General features: G+C 36.4%; 1 protein-coding gene across 1 annotated transcript in view; it reads left to right on the top strand.

Annotated features, from left to right (window-relative positions):
- The first annotated feature begins 1,461 nt into the window (after positions 1-1,461).
- Positions 1,462-12,156, top strand: part of LOC143255171 (salivary peroxidase/catechol oxidase-like) — a 45,739-nt gene continuing 35,044 nt past the window's right edge. Inside the window, exon 1 of the mRNA XM_076510421.1 lies at positions 1,462-1,616. The gene's annotated coding sequence lies outside the window, so the exon portion shown is untranslated. The remainder of the gene's footprint in view (positions 1,617-12,156) is intronic.

Below are 12,156 nucleotides of genomic sequence, written 5' to 3'. Positions count from 1 at the left end.
ATATCTCATGAGTTTCGGCCAGCTTAAAAGACTTAAGTCGTAATTCCACACTCTAAATTAATAAAGCACAAAACTCTACGTAACGATAAAATTAAAGGTTTTTTTTTAATATTGTCGTATGTTCTTACGTATTGAAACAATAATGTTTTCTTACTTTTGATCAATAATTCTAAACAATTACGAAAGAAGTTGCCTTTAGTAACTGTATAGTGAAATCCATGTCGAAAAATGGCTACTTCTTACTGGTTGGCAAAGTCAAGTTGGAATTATTTATTTGATCGACAAATTGGTGGTCTCACTTGGGTCTCACTGGCCAGATCAGCTTGTTTGTTTTGAATTTCGCGCAAAGCTATACGAGGGCTATCTGCGCTAGCCGTCCCTAATTTAGCAGTATAAGACTAGAGGCCACCACCCACCGCCAAATCTTGAGCTACTATTTTACCAACGAATAGTGGGGTTGATTGTCACGTTATAACGCTTCCACGACTGAAAGGGCGAGCATGTTTGGTGTGACGGGGATTCGAACCCGAGACCCTCAGATTACGATTCGAGTGCCTTAACCATCTGGCCATGCCGGGCCGACCAGATCACAGATTTTTCTGGTAAAAGTGAGGCCGTTTCTAACTTTAAGCTACTGACCCGATGGTGGTCGGGCAGTCAGCCAGCAGAACCAGCTGCCACCAGGAAAGTAATCACTTGGAGAATTGTAACACTGCAATTCGGAGTTCGATGGTTGTGTAACCATAGCAGAGGTAGCCGTGTAGCTTTTCGATTAAACAAGTATAAGTAAGAAAAACATACAGTTTTGACCAGAATATTACTTAATCATAAGTAATCATATTAATTTTGTTAACTTTATTTCTACTAAGTTACACAAGAAAATTGAAAGTAAAATTGGTGTTAAGGGACAATAAGAAGTAAGTTCAAATGCAAACAGGCTAAACTGGTAGTAATAATTGTGTATTAATAAAGAAAAACGTACCTGTTATTAATTAGGTGTTTTTTTTTTTATAAACACTGCTAATTTACGCAGTTTGAATAATTCCGTGAACGAAGTATTCAGAGACGAAATCGTATCGTGAGGCGTAAAGCAGTTCACCCTTTTATTTTTAGAATGTTATCGTATCAGTTGCAAAGAAAAATCAGATTATTTTTCCTGTCCCATCCATTAAAATTTTGGAATTCCCTGTAACCTAACAGCCATACAATAACACTGTTTATTATTTAAATAAAACCAGTTGAAGAAACTTCGAAGTGGTTGTTCCTTTTCTGTACATAGTTGGGTGCGTCGCCACCTACCGGGAACCAGCTCAAACGAGGTATCATTAACCTTGGCATCACTGGTGTGGTTCACGTGCTGTGTATTTAATAGTTCGGGAATTTCTTACAAGAGGGCCACAGCAGCTACTTTCACTGGTTGGCGGTTATAGTTAAACAATGTTTTTCATAGCCTCGGTCCCAGAGAACTACTTCGGTCGCCTGACAATATAAAACCGGAAAACTGTAGACTAGTTTCATTTAAACTTATGTCTGTGAGCAGTAAACTTAATTAACGTTTAGGTTGATGGTTAGTTTAATTTAAGTATAGAAAAAAAAATACTCTTCTCGATAACGAGGTAAGGCTTTAAAACTCCATTGTTATTGGCTTTATATTTGCTGTCTCATACTATGTTTTGTTTCCAACATTGCGTAAAGATATTGCAATTCGCGTTATTAATTTTTAATTTTTGAATAAGTAGAATTAAATTAATTCAATGTAGACGCGGTGTTTCCCTTTATGGAGCGATCGGGCTTGTTAATGGCTAGTGTGCTGAAGTATAAACTTGACTGACATGGTTCGTGTCCCTTTGCCGTGGAAATACGTTCTACTCTATAAAACATTGGATGTGCTTATGAGAAACAGCTCGAGTGTTGATAGTGAGTACTGTTGACACTTGTCTTCCAAAGCTATGGGTGGTTGCGCAGATAACCCTTGCGTAGATATGTGCGAATATTATAAAACCAATTCTGTGAGAGGTTTGTGTTCCGTTGCTGTAGAAATACGCTCTACTCTATGAAACAGTGGATGCGCTTATGAGAAACAGCCCGAGTGTTGACAGTGAATACTGTTGAGTATGTACTTGTATTCCCAAGTTAGGGATGGTTGCGCAGATAACCCTTGCGTATATATGTGCGAATATTATAATCAAACCAATTCTGTGAGCGGAATTTGATAAAGTCGGTTACTGTTAGAATAGTGTTTGTAAGTAGTTAAATATAATTGCATCGTTTTAGATCAGAAACGTTTCTCAAATAAATCATGACCATTATAAGGTTTTTAATAATTACTCGTACGAAACCGCAAATCAAGGGTAAAAATATATTCACACCAACTACATATTCAAATAATTTGAAACCGTTTTGTAGCTGTTAGCGTTTAACTTCCAGCGTCACGTTATTACTTATTTTAAAAGCCAGTGCGTTATCAATTGTATAAAAATACGCATTCTACGATATTATTCGGTTAGGCTTGATTTGAATTTCCCGCATAGCTAGCTATTCGAATACTATTTGCGCTAGTCATCCCTAATTTAACAGTGATAGACTAGAAAGAGGGTAGCTAGTCGACACCACCCACCACCAACACTTAAGCTACTCTTTTACCAACGAATAGTGAAATTGATCATTACATTATAACGCTCCCACTTTGATAGGAATTCGAATCTGTGACAAGCAAATTGCGTATCGAGTGCCGTAACTACTAGGCCATTTAATGTTAAGTTATTTAGGAGTCAATGCGGAAAGCGTTCTACGTATATAATTTTTTCCAAAGAAGGCCAAAGGGCACCTGGAAGGCGTTACCTGTTTTAATCTCTCGCATCAATGTACAGTAGTATGTTGTATCTCAGTCAGCCACTAAAATGACGTCACGCAAAGAAAGCCTATGTTGCAATTTGTACTTTCGCGACGTCAGTAAAACGTGGGCATGGCATGAATCACGAGAAGAATCATGCATTAAAACACAACGTGGTATATGCACTTGAAAAGCAAAGCATTAAAATACTTGTCACTTTTAATTTTGGTTTTATTTACTCTTAATTGCTCAAGATATTGAGCGTAAAATCCACCATTAATACTTAAATATGCGGGACTCAGAAAGTTTATTTGGTTGTTCAATGTCACACAAAGCTAGTCGAGTGCTGTTTGCGTAAGCCGTCTCTTACTTACAAGTGATAAGAAGGCAGCTAGTCGATGCCATTCATCGCCAACTCTTAGGCTACTCTTTTATCAAAGAATAGTAGAATTGATCGTTACATTATAATGTCCCTACCGCTGAAAGGATGAACATGCTCGATGATAGGATTCGAGTTCTCGATCTGCAGGTGGAGAGTCAAACTTCCTATCTCCCCCAGATCATTCTAATCCAACTCAAAAAGAAACTGACAACAGTGTTTCTTACATCCCAAACAGTGTTGTTTCACTGCTTAGATGAGATCTGTGTAAATATTTGTTTTTCATATCCATTGTTCAATTTAGTGATAAAAGAACATAATATCATGTGTAGCATTTACTGAAAATCCTCAGTAAATGGAACAAACTACCAGATGTATTGGGGAAACTGAAGATTTTTTTGTTTGTTATTATGAGTGCATAATTTTTCTCATGATTCATGGCATGCTCACGCTTTACTGACGTCACGACAGTAGAATTGCAATGTTACGCGTTCGTTATGTGACGTTATTTTAGTGTCTACTGGCTGACTGATAACACAGTACTGTATAGTGGTGCGAGAGGTTGAAATAGGTGACCCTTCCAGGTGGTTTTTAGTCCCCTTTCTGGGAATTATTTTTATTTTAGTTGCTTGGTTAAAGGTTGCATTATAGGCATCTTTATTTTTCTTTACCACAAAATCAATCACTTAAACACATTCTCTGAAAGTTTTTATTCGTTGTTCATTATAACGTCAACGCATGTCACAAATTCCTGTTACGTCTGTGGTTCAACAGTAATTCCGAGAGCTTATAGAACTAAAAACTCGATTTTTATACCTGCTTTAGGCTTAACTGGCTGTGTGGATTTATGCTTAACAACAAACAAACGAACTGTTACATGCCTGGATTTAAATTTAACTTGTTTGTTTGCGAGTATTTATTGTCCTTAAGTATCAATTATTCATAGTTTAACCAAGTGACCATACTTTACTATAGTGTCTGTATATTCAAACGGCAACATTTCGTCATGATAATATACGTAAAAACAGGGTCTTTTAAGCTTTTATCCCTTAACTGATTATACTTTGCAGTTTAATTATCAATCCATACAAGTTATGCGATCTGAAAGTGCTAATAACATATATTTTTCGATATACTGTAAAATAAAAACTGAACATCTTATACATTCCTTGTGATTCTATATTACTTCTGATGCCGTTGAATACACTTCTCGCTTTTAGCTATTGGTGTGTTATAAGAGTGACAGACACTCCAGTTATTCGGCCCAAATCTAAACAAATTTCAATTGGAAACGAGTGTTGTTTATCAGCTGCCTTTCTATTAGATTTATTTGTTATGAAAATTTCGCGCAACGCAAAGTTATGAGAGAAAAGCTGTATAGAGGGAAGACAACTAGCCAAAAGTACCCACCGTCAACTCGTGTATGACCAGAATGTGGAACGCTATTCCTTTGCAGCAACAAGATGCGAGCCATGAACTCTCGGATTCACAGTCCAGATACGTCAGTCATTTAGCCACGTCTGACTCATCACGTCCCAATGTTTAGCGCATCGGATTACGAATCAATGGTTTGCATCCCATTACAACTAAATAAAACCACGATTCAGGTTCTGAGGACGTGAGAATGTTATAAGTGTTGTAAGTTGGCGGTATCAACTAGTTGACTTCCCTCTACACTATTAGGTAAAAGTAGCGCAGATAACCCTCAGCAGTTTAGCCCGAAATTTAACGGACAGTATGAGGTGTCATTCAACAAGCATTGTATTGTAATGTCGTTAAGCGTTCAACAACGGCCGCATGATGTCGTTCCAAAGTCGAGCATACGCTCAAGGTGGGAGTAAAACTCGTTTAAAGTTTATTTTCTCGGGTTTTTTTTTTACCCCCTGTTAAGAAATTCAAGGACTGACTACATATTATTTGTCAAGATTTGAACTGAAAATTTTAAACGCCTAACATATTTAATATTTAGATAATGGTAGTTTTAGTTTTTCTTGATTTGATTAACTTTACAGTGGAGAAGACTTATACGAATTTTGATATTCAGATGTAAATTCTGGCATTTCAAAAAATATCGTTTCTAACCCTATTTTCTATAACCTGCATAAAGTTCACCCATACTTCTGAGAAGTGTTAGCACTAAGGCTTGTGCGACCAAATAAATTCGTATTTCTCGTTTCTCGCGACTTTACATGTATTAGAAACTGGTATATGACTAACTAATACCTGTAGGCCTCTTGTTGACATATTCATTCTTATATTGATCATTTTTTCCGCTGTAAATAACGTTCTTTGACCAATTTTATCATTTGACATTAACATATTGAACACATGAATTAGATGTGGAAGGTAAATACTTTTTATTGATTAGGGATATTCATAACCGGAATTTTTTCCGAAAATATATAAGAAAGAAACAAACTTTGGAATTATAAACGACTAATTCTTCTAATCTGCGAGAAGTATCGTTCGAGAGTATAATCAAATGTTTTAACGACTTTATCAGTCATCTTTCAATATTAATTTTGAATCTCCAAATGTTAAGTGATTTATTTTAATGATGTCAGAGAACAATATGCGCACACTCAACCTTTAAAAGAACAAATAAAGAAGGAAGCTTAAATTTTGTTTATTTAATTATTCAGAGGAACTCTCAGCTGAGTGCAAGTGGTTACAAACAAGTTTCGGTCTGATACCTTTAAAGTATCCTTGATGGACAGCAAATAGTCCAACGTAGCTCTGCTATAAAACAAAGAAACGTGTCCTTAAAGAACTATTGAGTGTATGTTGCCATAACAAAAAGAAAATTCTTTCGAAAATACGAACATATTTGTTTAAGTACTTATGTTGATGATTTTGATATATTTTCCTCGAGTACTGTATTTGTATAGTCAGAAGTTTATTTGAGATGACACTGCTCCTGTTTGATTAGTTGGAACTACATTTATGTATCAAGGGAACAAAAAATGCCTAATGCTGTACAAGCTACTGTACGTAAACATTTAAAGAGCTTTCCTAGTGGTTATAAAATTGCGTTTATTTTCTCGCCAAAACCCGCAAGAAGCCAAACGACGAAGTACAAGACACGTACTAACAATATTGACTTATCAAGTGAGCAGCGTTTTATCTTCAGTTTTCGGTGAATTACAAATAAGGAAGTTGATTTATCTTGCATAGAAATTGGAAAGAGTTAAAAGCCGCCTACGTCTACTGCTAAGTTGATGTTGGATGTTGAAATATGAGTTACAGCCGTAATGTGGTAATATGACCAATGGAATGAAACAGAATCCAGATGAATAATTAACAAGTATTATCAAAAAAAGTAGCCAGTTATGTCAACACGATATGATGAATACAGATTTTTCAGACGTCAACTATTTCATCTTGATGTGGTTCTCTGCAAGACTACTGTTTGTTAGTTGCATTCGGTAAAAGCTAACATAAGTAAATAAAACAACAGAATTGGAAATCATAAATCACAAGGCCTTGCATGGCCAGGTGGTTAAGGCACTTGACTCACAATCTGAAGGTTGCGAGTTCGAATCCCCGTCACACCAAACATGTTCGTCCTTTCAACCGTGGTGGCGTTATAACATGACGGTGAATCCCACTATTCGTTGGTAAAAGAGTAGCCCAAGAGTTGGCGGTGGGTAGTGATGACTAGCTGCCTTCCCTTTAGTCTTACACTACAAAATTAGGGACGGATAGCGCAGATAGCCCTCGAGTAGCTTTGCACGAAATTCATAAACAAACATAAACCACAAATTACTCCATTATGTCAGTTTATTCCTCAGAGGTCAACCCTCTGGCTTTTTTGTATCAATGTTTATTTAGATAATCGAGCTTTTTTTTTCTTATATCGCCTTCGAATCATCAGTTTTAAAGAATATCAGTCCTCTATTTTAATTCATATAACCGGAGTACTGGTTCTTGTTGTATTCCCAGACTTCCTTATGTACATAACGATGCTACTGGACTATTCATGTCACTATCAAACTATCAGGTATCTTTATGGTATAAAAATAACATCTCTGTCGTATAGCACCTATCAGGCCATTCTTAAATCAATGGCCAGTCTACTTTGTATACTTTTGTCACAGATAGGTCATTGCGTCACTAGTGTCACCGACTGAGTCACATGATACATATATCACTGACGAAGTTATCGGATAAGAGGGCGTTGCAGACAAACTTGACAGGTTCGATTAAATTACTGAGAAATATTTTTAAAATTTTATTTCTTCAAGGTTTGAAGTTAATTACACTTGCCTAAATGTGTTTTACCTTGACTCTCTTTCTTGATCTCAAAACTCCAATTTTGTGTTTCATTCCCATTACCTGAAATTGAGGTATCAGCCAACATTAAAATAATATTTTATCTTGTTTTTCTTAGTTACCTAATTTGCATATTATCCATCATAAGCTAGCAAGTAAAAATTGTAATTAGAACTTGCAATTTGAATGACAACTTCTGCGCACTTAGGGTATACAACCAGATCAGGATTTCCAGGGTTCCTGTATAATTATCCTGAATTTTAAACTACTGAAAAAAAAGAGGAAGTTTGCCAATAACCAACACCCACCAACACAAAAGCTTTATCATTGAATCGAATAACGGAATTAATTATAGCTTACGATTTCAGATGTGGGCTCACCATGGCCAGGTGGTTAGAACGATCGACTTGCAATATGAGGTTCGAGGGTTCGAATCCCCGTACCACCAAACAAGCTCTTCATTTCAGCCGTGGAAGCATTATAATGTGAAGATAGATCAATCCCAATATATGTTGGAAAAAGAGTTGCCCAAATATGGCGGTGGATAAAAATGACTAGATGTTTTTTTCCTCTAGTCTTTCATTGCCAAATTATAGACGGTTAGCTTTCGTTAGTTTTTTTTACACGATATTCAAAACAAACTGTTTTGAAAATGATAAAAGTAGATCTATAATCCATCCAACTGCCATACTTTTGTATGTAGTTTTGATTTCATTTTTTAAATCATACACCATGTTTTCAAACAGTATACTAGTCCCCGCTGGGACAGCGGTAAAGACTTCGGATTAACCATGCTAAAATCAGGGCTTCGATTCCCCTCGGTGGAAACAGCCTGATGTGGCTTTACTTCAAGAAAACACACACACACTAATAATAAAATAACCACGTTAATAAATTAAATAGGGCTTTGTAAGGTAAGTTACTTATGATTATATTTTCCACAAGTACCATTATCGCTTCGATTATTTTAAAGGCAGCCGCCTTGATAACTGAAATTTTAAAGCAAATATTTAACAGTTTTATATTTACATAAGTTTGTGTAAGGCTTTATTCAGTTTCATTACATTTTTTATTGATCAAATTAGAATTGCTGTATTCAGGGAACCAGCAAACAAAGACAGAAATTTGTGATAAAATTTGTTTTTAGTTAATTATAGAACTACACAATGGACTATCTGTGCTCTGCCCATATCGAAACCCAGTTTCTAGCGTTGTAAGTTCGCAGATGCACCACTGTGCTACTGGAAAGCGAATTGGTTTCAAATGTCTTCCTAAATAAAGACTTGTTCACCTTTCGTCTTTCATGATTAAAACAAGGGATAGAACTGCTTTTAATGTAGCTACAAATTATGTAACAAAAAAACACATAAATGGAAGGCCCGGCATGGCCAGGTGGATAGAAACATGCTCGCCCTTTCAACCGTGGGGGCGTATAATGTTACGGTCAATCCCACTATTCGTTGGTAAAATAGTGGACCAAGAGTTGGTAGTGGGTGGTGATGACTAGCTTCCTTCCCTGTAGTTTTACACTGCTAAATTAGCGACAGCTAGCGCAGATAGCGCTCGAGTAGCTTTGCGCAAAATTCAAAAACAAACAAGCATAAATGGAAAACAAATGCTAATGTAGATGAGTGAAACCCAACCCATAATACTTTTATTATTAGGAAATTTGTTATAGACATGGATTAAGTCTTGTTCGCAGAATTCAAATACTAACTGCAGCTATAAATAACCCATAATGAATGTTAAATATCTGTATATTTATATATACTGAATCGTGTATCTTAACACACCCCAATCAAAGACATCTTTAATCAGCAGTCACCCTCTAAAAACAGAAACATTTGTCATTAAAATTAGTGAAACCAGGTTTCTAGCATTGTAAGTGCGAATAAAACTTAGGCTAACAACAATTTCTCAGGGGATGGGTGAATATATGCGGTTAACTTGATTGTCTTCACACCATTTATGGCTACTGGCTTCTGAAACTTCACCAGCTTTCTGAATTTAAACTATAACTTTTAATTTGTTATAATGCATCTATAAATATTATTTCAGATATTATTTTGTCTTTCGCAACTTCTACGGTGGGTCAACAGCACGTCTACGAACTCGCAGCGTTAAAATCTGGAGTTCGACTTCCCGTATTGGACAGAGCACAGATATCTCATTGTGCAATTATTCTCTAAAACAGTCAATTTCTTGTCCTCCCCATGGGGTCAACCTTAAGTTTACGGGCTTACAATGCTAGTCTGAGATTCACTTCCCTGTAATGGACCGAATGAATTGGGGTTTTATGTAGTTTTGTGCTAACACAAACAAACTCTCGTTGTCTGTCATTCTTCAAGAAAGGCCGTAGTTCTCTCTCTACGCCTAAGAAAAGGCTCACTTTACAATATCATTATTTCGGATCACACTGTATTGATCCGACACTGAGGTATGATCCGATCTCTACCGAGAGGTGTGTTTATTAGGTTCGTCTCACATAATTTTAACATTTACTAAATCAAACCGTCAAATATCTATAAAAGTAGGTCTAAACCAATACGATCTTAAGCCTTAATTACTCTTTACTAAGCATGAACGAGTGCTACAATACTAGGGTTAATCGTATCTAACTGAGAGGGAGGAAATGACAAAGGTTTTGGTTATAATTCAGCATGGACGACTTGGTATGTCCAACCTACTCAAAGTGGTTCAGGTGTGGCTATTGAAACGTGCAGAACCGAACGGTCTCAAATAATTGCCTGCTAAATATAATAATTATTTCCTTCAATGATAACACATCAGATTACTATTAACTTTGGTAAACATATAATGTCAAGGTTACAATAAAGATGAATTTCGTTTAGTTATATTGATAATCTACAGTGATAAAAAATCACTTAACTCTGGCATAATACATGTAGATGAACGATTCCATTACTTCAACGTATTTATTATTGTGGGTTCTCTTGTCACGCCTTACAACCACGTGATTTTTGTTGTTGTTGCTGTTTTTTTCTGTTAGTCGTTGTAGGCAATAAATATTGATTTCTTATCTGTATCACAAAAAATGGACAGGCAATATACGATTACTATGATATTGTTTGTTTGTTTAGAATTTCGAGTAAAGCTACACGAGAGCTATCTGCGCTAACCGTCCCTAATTTAACAATGTAAGACTAGAGGGACGGCAGCTAGTCATTACCACCCACCGCCAACTCTTAGGCTTCTCTTTTACCAACGCCCTCACAGCCGAAAGGGTGAACATATTCGGTGTGACGGGAATTCGAACCCGCGACCCTCAGATTGCGAGTCTAGCAATCCCTAACCACCTGGCCAATAAATAAATAAAATAATTAATCAATCAGAAGAGAATAACAAAATTAAATTGAATGAAAGAACATTTACACCAATGATTAAATAGGCCTAACTTAAAACCTAGACGTCATAATAATAATAATATTGACGGTAACTAGACTTTAGGGATTTTTGTTGTTGTCATCCACGAAAACGTTGACAGAAACGCACTGACCCTCCCAATATAAAAGACATGTAACTAATCTCAGTTACGTCGTTTAAAATAGCTAATCTAATGTGTTCATTATTGTTGAAAATAAAGATTAAAACTGGTGTATTTGTCAATAATTTATTGGCATACATTTGGGTTGCAGATGTTTTCCATAAATCTCCATACTAACGGCTTGAGACACAGTAAAACATATCACACTGATGCTTATTCTCAACTCTTAACGGCTTGAGGCACAGTAAAACATATATTGTTTGTGAGCACACAGAAATTATATTAACAAAGTACTTTGTGTTTCGGTTTGGAAATATGTATTGATTGCACTGCACAACATTTTTTTTTTTTAAGTTTTGCTTCCTGAAAGGACCCGGCATGGCCTAGCGCGTTAAGGCGTGCATTTCGTAATCTGAAAGTCGCGGGTTCGCGCCAAACATGCTCGCCAAACAAATATAGTTTTGGTTTTGCTTCATCACGTAGGAACTCTGAGAAATAGACAGTTAACTGTTTACCGGCAATAACGTATTTAATTGCGTTTATGTTTCTAATACGCTATTAAGTTCAACATAATTAAAAGTGTTTTGCTCCTGATTTTCGTTTGTATTCAATGTCCAGTGCATCACGTTGCAGTGTCCAACAGTAGTCAGAAAGCATTGACGGATTCCGGTTGCCCTGATATCGTTTTCCATTGTAACAATGTCCAGGTGAAATCTTTCACCGTGTTCGTCAGTGACAGCACCGAGATTTGCGGGAAAGAAGTCCAAATGTGAGTGGAGGAAATGAATCTTGAATGACATGCTGCACTTCATTGTTTTGTATGCTTTGAGAAGTTTGTCTACCAGCTGAATGTAAATGTGGGTCTCTGTAATTGCCAAGAAAATTGTCAACAACGTCTCTGAAGGCTTTTCAGTCTATCTTTTCCGGACCAACTAAGAGATCTTCGAATCGCTTGTCACTCATAACATGTCTGATCTGAGAGCCAACAAAAATGCCATCTTTGATCTAGGCCTCAGTTATTCTTGGGAACATCTGTCTTAAATAAAGAAAACCTTCGCCTTCTTTGTTCATTGCTTTCACGAAATTCTTCATAAGTCCGAATTTTATGTAAAGAGGAGGCAAAACAATCTTTGCCGGGTCGAAAAGTGGTTCGGGCGCCACATTTTT

The sequence above is a fragment of the Tachypleus tridentatus genome, chromosome 7, assembly GCF_004210375.1.
Source record: "Tachypleus tridentatus isolate NWPU-2018 chromosome 7, ASM421037v1, whole genome shotgun sequence".
In the NCBI taxonomy this organism is placed as follows: domain Eukaryota; kingdom Metazoa; phylum Arthropoda; class Merostomata; order Xiphosura; family Limulidae; genus Tachypleus; species Tachypleus tridentatus.
Note: the sequence above shows the minus strand (reverse complement) of the source record. Positions and strands in the feature narration are given on the sequence as shown.